The sequence below is a fragment of the Sardina pilchardus genome, chromosome 16, assembly GCF_963854185.1.
Source record: "Sardina pilchardus chromosome 16, fSarPil1.1, whole genome shotgun sequence".
Lineage (NCBI taxonomy): Eukaryota > Metazoa > Chordata > Actinopteri > Clupeiformes > Clupeidae > Sardina > Sardina pilchardus.
In genome coordinates, this window is record NC_085009.1 from 9,711,806 (window position 1) to 9,723,060 (window position 11,255).

The window sequence follows — 11,255 nt, forward strand, 5'->3', positions numbered from 1 at the left end:
CAACAGGTGCAACATTTACAAACATTGATACAAAAAGCTGTGTTGATGGCGTCAGGAACCATAATAACCCCTCCCTTTGGTGATGGAGTTTTTGGTTACGACACCCTAGCAGCAACAGGGGCGCTCCGAAATGTAGTACTGCTAAACCCAGGAAGACATTTCATAGTAGTAGCGCTAACAGAAGACAAATTTCAAAACCTAAATGATGAGTTAGGGAAACCACTAGCCCAGGTATCGATAGACCAAAATAATGGCACAAGAAGTGATGTGATAAGCGTTCCTACAGCACCTTTGATCGCTGACATCACATCACACATGCCAGACACACTCCCCCCGATCTTCAGACCCCCGGGCGGCACAAGGGCAGCTCCAGGCGTTGAGCCTGTGGAACCTGAGTTTCCTGACCCCCCTATACAAAGGGAGGGAATTGTGACCGAGGTCGGGGGAGTTAGAATGATTTTCTTAGCCGCACCACCAGATCAGGCCCCATCTGAAAACATGGGCGCTTTGACTGTATTGAGGCAAGTTGACATTATGACAGATCCCCCAGAAGAGGCTGAGATAAGGAGGACCTTCGGGTCAGCCAGATATCGTATAGCCCGTAGTACAGTAGCCACCAGCATAGGAGAGCCTGAGCCGGGGAAGATGGTGAGATTAAACACACCAGGAGCCCTCAGGGAATGGTACTCCGCAGTGCAATTGGTGAGAATAGAACAAAACACCAAAATGAATGATTTGTCGGCGGCCATAAGGTACTCTATAGCAGACGCAGCGGATGACAATGATCCCATTGTAACCATAAGACTGCGTACTCAAAGAAAAACCTTTCTGGGTCTTAGACAGAGAGAGCTATTCGCAGCAGTTGCAGTAGCCTACCCATGGGGAACCGCCACAAATCCCATAACGGTGAGGTTCTTAGTTGACGTAGAAGAAAATGAGGCATTCCTAGAAAGTCTAATGAAACAGGCATACGCCGGTGTGCCAAAAGGGACCTCTTTGGGCGCTTCCACTCTCCCCATCCCCGCCACGGGCGAGCACGCCTTGTTTGAGGAGGAAGTGGGGGAAAGAGAGGATGGCCTCAGATACAGCGTTCCGGTCACACCAGAGCGAGGGCGAGACAGAGCTAGGGCCTGGCCACGAACACCCAGACCTTCCCCCCCGAGGGGGACCCCGAGTGGTCTCCAATATGAAGGGTCACGACTACAAAATTCAACCCCACAAGGACCCACAAGGGTCCACGCCGTGCCGTCTCCGATAAGTGTAGGAGCACCCATAATACGAGCCCCCTCTACTGTATCGTTCACGTCTCCCCATGACCCGATACAGTATATTAGAGGGGAAAACAAAAAATCACCGCCGGTTAAATATAGAACACAAAATTGTAAAGCCCCCCCGTGTAAACCACCTATATGGTCAACATACGAAGGAGTAGCTTTCTGCCCACTAAATACTTCTCAAACTTATCAATATAAAGAGAATGAGAATAAAAGACCAAACATCCCCTGGTATGAAGCCTCAAGAGAGGAAAGAGAAGTAATCGGCCAAGCGCCATCATCCTCTGAAGTTTTGGGCCTACCTGGCATAACCAGAACATGGAAAGAGGCACAGCTGGCTATAGGTTATGACTATTACAAACAGGGATGTGATAGAAGAGACAGGTCTGTAGAGAGATACTTTGGGATAAACGCCCTGTTTAATTCTATAGACCCTCCCCAAGCACAGCCAACCTGGAGCAGCAATGAGCGGACAGAGAGCCGTGGTGCTGCAATTCAACCAGAGTTAGGCACCTCCACCTTTTCACGAAGCCAAATCTTAGGCGCAGGAATGAGCACCGTAAAACTTCTTGGCCTACTTCCCCCTAGGACGGAAGGGCAATCAGACGCGGTATATCTCAAAGGCTGTATTGATGCAGGACTTCCTGAAGAATTACTTCAGGATCCGACAATGAACCTGGCCCTGAGTGTTAACAAAGGCATTAGAGTGCCTCCAGGAAGCACATGTTTTGATCTAGTGAAAACTCACAAGAGAGCCCCAGGAGAGGATGAGTTGGAGGAACAACTCAAAATCTTATCCAAAGAGGTGACAGAAAAGAAAATATCACTAGATCAAGCCATGAGAACTGTGATACATAAAGGGGCCAGTGCAGTACAGCAAGAGAGATTATTAAATGCGATACCCGGTGGTACACCCCTAGCTGCAGGTTGGCCATGTTGGAACTCAACAGATAAACAACAACAAATATACATATATGATAGGAGATCAAGCGCTAATAAGGCGAGAGCCAAGCAGAAGGAGTTGGAACAACAATACCCCTCCTCTCGAGGCTAAACAAAAATAAGATACAGATAGCAGGTTTAAACCCACTATTTGGAAAACTGAAAACCAAATGCAGTAACTGCGCCAACAAGGGAACCAAAATGTACCCCATCGCTGTTAAAAGGCGAGGGGATTGCTACTCCACTGACGTTGCGGTGCCCCTACTTACTACTACATTAGGAAATAAATATTTTCTAATAACAACAGACAATGCAAGGGGAGACACAAAGGTCTACCCATGCAAAAAAGCAACAGCAAGGGTTATTGCCGATCGCATGGCACAATATTTCACCCACCAACAACCTCTGTCATTGAGAATAGACAACGTAACTTAGTTCCTAATCAAAACAGTATTAAACTTACTAGAGGAAATGGGCGTTCAAGCAATATTCTCAATGGTATACAAACCCGAAACAAATCGCAAAGAGTCATGGAAAGAGCAGTGAGGTCAGCATAAGAGTACATAAAAGCAAATGCCACCATCAACTGGGACAAGCCCAGGCAACTGATGTTGCTAAATGAGTACTTATCGCAACCAGAACCCTCTAAAGCCACAAAACACCCATATGCAGGGCCAACGACCACTTCAGTCCTGCTCCACAGAGAGCAGACGAGAGGCCAGGGCATCAAAAACACAAACGAAGGTGAAGACATTGTAGTGAACGTAGCAGGTAACGTTGTGACCTTTAGCAAAGACAGGCAGGGTACATCTTTCACACATACGTTTGCAAAAATGATCACACACTCAACACCCACACACACTAAGCCCAGGTGTCTTGCCCAAGGACAACTTGTCGTCTCAGACACAGGGGAGGGCTCGATTAAGCTGGGCCGAGGGGACCCCTCGGACCCAGCTGGGACTCTGCTTAGGTGGACAACATACTCTCCAGGGGGAAACTCTGGACCACAGAGTAAAAGAACCAAAAGATCCAGATACTCTGGATCAAGATGACTCTTTACTCCCAATCATTGACGGGAAGAGGGGCTCAGAGTTTGACAAACCTCCCCCTGTCCCCGACTGTGAAATCAACTTTTACAGGGAATTCCCAGAAAGTCACTTGGATGGTTAGAGATTGGGGCATTAGCCCAGAAAATCTCGCACAAAGCAGCCGAAGATGACCTGCTGGAAGCCTGTTGAACAACGTCCCCCAGACAAGAGGCGAGGTGACTCAAACTGAAGTTGAAACGAAGACTGGAACTGTGACAGTGACGGGAGAACACACACACCCGTCACAGGAAGAAAAAATCGAGGCAGCTGGCTGGCGTAGATTCAACGCACTCAAACCAGAGGTAGATCCATACGACGCCTGCATCCTCGACCCAAAAGACATGGCCAGCAACCCAGACGCAACAGGATCGACGTTTCCACGGTTCCAGAGGAGGATGTAGAAGGTGGTAAGAAGTAATCGGCCAAGCGCCATCATCCTCTGAAGTTTTGGGCCTACCTGGCATAACCAGAACATGGAAAGAGGCACAGCTGGCTATAGGTTATGACTATTACAAACAGGGATGTGATAGAAGAGACAGGTCTGTAGAGAGATACTTTGGGATAAACGCCCTGTTTAATTCTATAGACCCTCCCCAAGCACAGCCAACCTGGAGCAGCAATGAGCGGACAGAGAGCCGTGGTGCTGCAATTCAACCAGAGTTAGGCACCTCCACCTTTTCACGAAGCCAAATCTTAGGCGCAGGAATGAGCACCGTAAAACTTCTTGGCCTACTTCCCCCTAGGACGGAAGGGCAATCAGACGCGGTATATCTCAAAGGCTGTATTGATGCAGGACTTCCTGAAGAATTACTTCAGGATCCGACAATGAACCTGGCCCTGAGTGTTAACAAAGGCATTAGAGTGCCTCCAGGAAGCACATGTTTTGATCTAGTGAAAACTCACAAGAGAGCCCCAGGAGAGGATGAGTTGGAGGAACAACTCAAAATCTTATCCAAAGAGGTGACAGAAAAGAAAATATCACTAGATCAAGCCATGAGAACTGTGATACATAAAGGGGCCAGTGCAGTACAGCAAGAGAGATTATTAAATGCGATACCCGGTGGTACACCCCTAGCTGCAGGTTGGCCATGTTGGAACTCAACAGATAAACAACAACAAATATACATATATGATAGGAGATCAAGCGCTAATAAGGCGAGAGCCAAGCAGAAGGAGTTGGAACAACAATACCCCTCCTCTCGAGGCTAAACAAAAATAAGATACAGATAGCAGGTTTAAACCCACTATTTGGAAAACTGAAAACCAAATGCAGTAACTGCGCCAACAAGGGAACCAAAATGTACCCCATCGCTGTTAAAAGGCGAGGGGATTGCTACTCCACTGACGTTGCGGTGCCCCTACTTACTACTACATTAGGAAATAAATATTTTCTAATAACAACAGACAATGCAAGGGGAGACACAAAGGTCTACCCATGCAAAAAAGCAACAGCAAGGGTTATTGCCGATCGCATGGCACAATATTTCACCCACCAACAACCTCTGTCATTGAGAATAGACAACGTAACTTAGTTCCTAATCAAAACAGTATTAAACTTACTAGAGGAAATGGGCGTTCAAGCAATATTCTCAATGGTATACAAACCCGAAACAAATCGCAAAGAGTCATGGAAAGAGCAGTGAGGTCAGCATAAGAGTACATAAAAGCAAATGCCACCATCAACTGGGACAAGCCCAGGCAACTGATGTTGCTAAATGAGTACTTATCGCAACCAGAACCCTCTAAAGCCACAAAACACCCATATGCAGGGCCAACGACCACTTCAGTCCTGCTCCACAGAGAGCAGACGAGAGGCCAGGGCATCAAAAACACAAACGAAGGTGAAGACATTGTAGTGAACGTAGCAGGTAACGTTGTGACCTTTAGCAAAGACAGGCAGGGTACATCTTTCACACATACGTTTGCAAAAATGATCACACACTCAACACCCACACACACTAAGCCCAGGTGTCTTGCCCAAGGACAACTTGTCGTCTCAGACACAGGGGAGGGCTCGATTAAGCTGGGCCGAGGGGACCCCTCGGACCCAGCTGGGACTCTGCTTAGGTGGACAACATACTCTCCAGGGGGAAACTCTGGACCACAGAGTAAAAGAACCAAAAGATCCAGATACTCTGGATCAAGATGACTCTTTACTCCCAATCATTGACGGGAAGAGGGGCTCAGAGTTTGACAAACCTCCCCCTGTCCCCGACTGTGAAATCAACTTTTACAGGGAATTCCCAGAAAGTCACTTGGATGGTTAGAGATTGGGGCATTAGCCCAGAAAATCTCGCACAAAGCAGCCGAAGATGACCTGCTGGAAGCCTGTTGAACAACGTCCCCCAGACAAGAGGCGAGGTGACTCAAACTGAAGTTGAAACGAAGACTGGAACTGTGACAGTGACGGGAGAACACACACACCCGTCACAGGAAGAAAAAATCGAGGCAGCTGGCTGGCGTAGATTCAACGCACTCAAACCAGAGGTAGATCCATACGACGCCTGCATCCTCGACCCAAAAGACATGGCCAGCAACCCAGACGCAACAGGATCGACGTTTCCACGGTTCCAGAGGAGGATGTAGAAGGTGGTAGAAAGTGAAACCGTGGAAAAGTATGATTGTACCCTTAAGGTTTGCTAGACATATATCTAAAACATACTTGCTTGATACCAGCTTGCTCTAAACCAAATAAAAATGTGCAAATGCAGCAATGATAGATAAACTTATATGAAAAGGATATTTACTCATATTTTCAAAGTGTGATTCTGCTTAAATAAAGACATGTAACTTTACTTAGAATAGAAGTATGATTTTGCAATAGATTAAAAAACTGTATGTTTTACTTAAACTTTAAAGAATAACTGTTTAGACTTAAAATGTATGTTCTCCTTGAATTTGATAGAATGTTTAATCAAAAGATTTAAGTGTTTTAGTCCAGCTTATATAGTATGTCATGTTTAATGAATGTGCTTAGAATAAGTATAGAGGAAAAAGCTTGTAGTTCATGTGCAGGTCTGAGTTCAAAGCAAGGTCACCAGAAAGAGAAAAAAAAGAGAGACAAAGACACTTGGTCGTGTCGGAGCGCAATAGGTCTAGACTTGGGCGTGAAAGTAGTATAAAAGGTCTCCTTTGCGGGGACTTAGGACTCTTCTCCTTTTTCTTTTGGACTCTGAACTTTGCACTTCGAGACTGATAGAATTTTTTTTATATTGTATTTTATTTTTAGTAAAGTCAAAGCCCTAACCTTCTGTTAGGGCATTGTTTAAAAGCCGCCGAGAGTTTCTTTTTCGTGTTTCCTGCCTCCCCTGTGTCAAAGAGAACATCAATCCTCTCGCAAGAGGCGCAAGCCTACAGAGGGGACCCAGTGGGTAAGTTTGTCTGTGATTTGGGCTTACTTTCTAAGACACCGTTAATGGGCAAATACTTACTGCACAATGCACTGACACATACAGGAGTAGCGAACTCAGCTGTAATTCAAAATCATACTAGTTTAGATTAATTGAATTATTCTCATAGATTGCAAAAGGTCTGTCACTGGAGAAAGAAAATACATATGTGTGGTCAGCTTTTATAGTGACTGTGAAGCTTTCTGCGGTCCCTTGTTCGACAGACAACGTCTGCGATGCGGTCTCTGTGACCGGAGGTTGACCTCAGTAACCATAGTCAAGAGTCAGCTGCCATAAACACAATCTATTTTCTCCGAAAGTGTGAAGACACTTTATTATAGGTACGATTGCAGGCAATAGGATCAGCAGTGAAAAAGGACTAGATTAAAGAGAGCCTCCTAAAAAGTTTCACTTGTTGACCCCAGAGTCCTGATCAAGGATTTTTGGTCCAAATAGAGAAAGTCTCTCTCTTTTGCATCAGTCCTTTCGTACATCCTAAACCCTTTGAAAAGGGGCCCCTGCAAAAAACACGATACTGACAGTCACTTCCTCTTCTGCAAGGCAAGTTTTGCAGAGACAGAAGGGGAAGCACACATTCTTTAGCAAGGCGAAGAACTCGTAGAGTCTAAAGACAAGCATACTCTTTAGTAAGGTGTGAAAAAAACACAGAACCTAAAGACAAAGACACCACACCACTCTTCTTGAAAAAGCGAGAGCCTCGCTGTTTTTCGAAGAAATACACACACACCCACGGAGTAGCGATCTCAACTGTGATTGTAGTAGCCCTATATTCACCAGAGTAGACACAAAACGCAACAGTGGCCAAAGGACGCAAAATGCATCCAAATTCACACCCATTATTCTCTGTTGAACTGCCCATGGAGTACTCATCACAGGCGAGGTGCTGTGTTCAATGGTTCAGGAGAAATTAAGGTTGGATATGCATGACATTTAACATAATGACATTGGATAAGCATGACATTTAGTAAAAAATGAAAATGCAAAGATGTGTTGTAATCTCAGGTATCTCTGGCTGACATGGTCAAAACTGCACGAAATTGGAAGTGTAGGACCATTATGACACCCTTTGAATGCATGGCAAGTTTCCTGGAACTCTGTTCATGGGAGGCCATAAAATAAACTAATTTATGTGTACATTTAGTGACTTTACACTGTAGATGGCCAGACACGGTTTTCTGTGAATATCTTGTGAACTTTAGGGCTTAGGGACCATGTCAACTCATCCCATAACCACTCATTTAACGTATTGCACCACATAGTCAAAAATGAAAAAGCAAAAAAATACACAAAGACACACAAAAATGAAAAAGCAAAAACATACACAAAGACACACACATACAGATACAGTAGATAGGCAGGCATAAGCACGCACACACGCACCTGCATGCACACACACATAAACACGTACATGCATGCATGCACAAACACACCCACATGCATGCACACACACACATCCATGCACACACACATAAAAACACACACTCACACAAACACACACACCATTACCCACTCACAAGTGAACATACACACACACACACAGACAGACACATATAAACACACACAAACACAGGCAAGCATGGAGTAGGAGATGGAAACAAATTGACTAGCAAGATTCATTTTTGCGGTGAGAATGTGTACTGCACGGTGGTAATATTTTGTACTGCATCTAGTTTTTAATTATATGATTGATTGGATGGCTATATTGTTTATTTGCTATTCTCCTTTATATCCATTGTTTATTTTCATTAGGTTATTGCTTGAATGATATTGTTTATTGTTTATATTGCTATTCTCCCTACTAGTCTGACCAACTTTTTGAAATTGTTTCCTGTTGAATTAATTATTGTATCTTTTTTTATTTGTATTTCGCTTTGGACAAAGGTGTCTGCCAAATAGCCATAACCATAGACGGTTGAAGGGATCTTTGCCATAACCATATCCAGCTGCAGAGCTTCCATGATTAGTGTACACACTCAGAGCCATATAAAGATGATATGGCTCTGTACACACTGAAATGATATTGTGACATAAGAGAACACTGAAATTCAGCTACCATTCAACAGTAGCCTGTAGGCCTTGCTGAGAAGCCCACTGAAAAATAAATAGGCTGTCAAACATTTGAACTGATGAACCTGTAAAGTTTGAACCAGTGATGCCCGACTAAAAGGTTAGTTTTCTGTAACAACGTATAGGCCAAATTAATTAAAGTAATAAAATGATAATTATGCTTTGTGCTGACTTGTTGTCATTATGAGTTGGCATTGACATCATCACTGCATCACAAACTGACACAGTCACAACATCAGACAAGCAATTGCTTATAGCACACTGTTGTGCAGTTAAATCAGTTACACTGGTTCATTGATTGCTACAACATAGAAAACTGTTGAACTGTGTAAAATCTAACCACCGCCACAAAGGCTATTCTGTTAAAGGAATATTGCAGAGAAGCTCATTGCATCTCCTAGGACCTGACCAATCTGCAGCAACATTTTAAGTAGAAGGGATTTGCCTCCAGATTCAATGCAGAAACGGATAACAGGTCCTCATAGGGCCAAATCAACAGTTGTTGTCAAGAGAGAAAGCTCATCTAATATTGGAGGACAAGGACAAGCCAGCAACCATGGAAATATAATGCCTCTAGGATAATGATGTATCAGACTGAATTAATCTAATTATCTCACCAATATATTCATGCTGACAATGGAGCAGTCATGCTGAGCAAATTAATGTTTATGTAATGCAGTAATGTATGCTGAAGAGAAGAATGAAGTCGGTTGCTCCTCTGATGTGTAAGTGGCCTGATGAAAGGAAATGTCTTTTCAATGTTTGACCCTCCCACCCTATATAGAGCTATTTCAACATAACATGGTGACATTCACATGGTGACATAAGGTATTGTGTACCCTTAGGGATGTCCATGTGAAAGGCCGCTTTGTGGATCTGTGGCGCCAAAAGGACCACCTAATAAAAAAGAATGCCATCCTCAAACAGTCCCTGAATACCTGTGAAGATGCCAATGCTGAACTTGATAATGAGAACTCTGCCATAAGAAAACAGATCAAAAGGTAGGCTACATGTGGACCAACATGGAGATCTTTACCAACCTAAAACTGATGTCTCAAGCTGTTTTCAGAATGTGCTCTCAAACATGAACTCAGATGCAGAAGATTAAGTGATTACAGACTTATAACAACAGCCAACAAAAGTGTTTGTATCATTGTACAGTATGGAGCATTCGGTCAGGGGTTTGAGCCAGGTGAGAGTAGAAATGGACAGCATTCGTGCAGCGCTATCTGAGAAAGAGATGACCAACTGTGGTCTTAAAGTCTGGATTAGTAAACTGGTGAGTTCCCTCAAATATTAGTCAACAAGTGTTTCTGTGTTCTCCAATGACAGCCCTGTAGCCTCATGTATATAAACTCACATTAGTCATACAATGCAGTGATTTACAGTGCAGTTATTTACTATTCATTTTACCTTATAGCAAAAGAAGAATGAAGCTCTGAAGGGCCACCTTGAAACCAGCACCAAGGAGGTAAAACTCTCTATCTATCTGTTCAGTGCTCTTTATCATCAATATCATTGAAGTCAATGCTGCATCATCTGTTCTTGAATTCTTTGCCTGACACTTCCTGACAGAGATCTGATAACTTATTGGCCAAGGAAATGGACAAAAAAGACCAAAGAAATCTGACTCTGCATGTTCTGGCATTGCAGGTAGGGCTACTACAAATCAAGAAGCTTGATGTACAGTATATGACCAGTCTTCAGTGTCTTCACATATTTTAACGAGGTGCTTATGTATGCCTTGACTGTGGTGCATCACTAACAATTACATACTGTATGTGTGCATAGCAACAGCTTAAACTGACAAGGATGAAAATCACTGAAAAAGATGAGATCATGTTGAATGTGAGTAAAACTTTTGCAATTCCACTTATTGATTCCACTGGGTAGATAAAAAAGTTGTTTTAACATGCACGTTTCATTTCCAATCCTTCTTCAGAAAGATTTTACGATAGATCAGAAGAAGGCCTCCATTGACGAGATGATCAGTATTGGACAGGTGCTTATGTAAAATAATAATAACAATAACAATAATAATTGTTGGTGTACCCTTCAAATTCCTTCTGCCTGTTTGAGACAGAAGGCGTTTGACTGCAGTCATTACCTTTAATTTCCTAAAGGTTGACGTTTCTCTCTTTTCTACTCACTGCAGCACTCACTGGCTGAACAAGGCCTGGACCAGCTGCAAAAAAGGGGCCCTGCTCGGAGTTAGTTTTGGCCTGGACACCGTGCTGCCCTTCTGCCTGTTGGGGGTCGCTATGACATCTTGCTCCAACTTCACGTCGACTGATGCTCACCAAGACATCCTGCAGCACGGCGCATTTCTGCCGCCATTTTAACTTCTCCACGAGGCTGCAGAAAAACTTGTTGACACTGTGGTGTTTGTAGATGTACTACTGGATTTTTGCACAGCTTGTCCCAACAGGATGAAGGACATTTGCCATTACTGCTCATCATCCAAACATATTCTT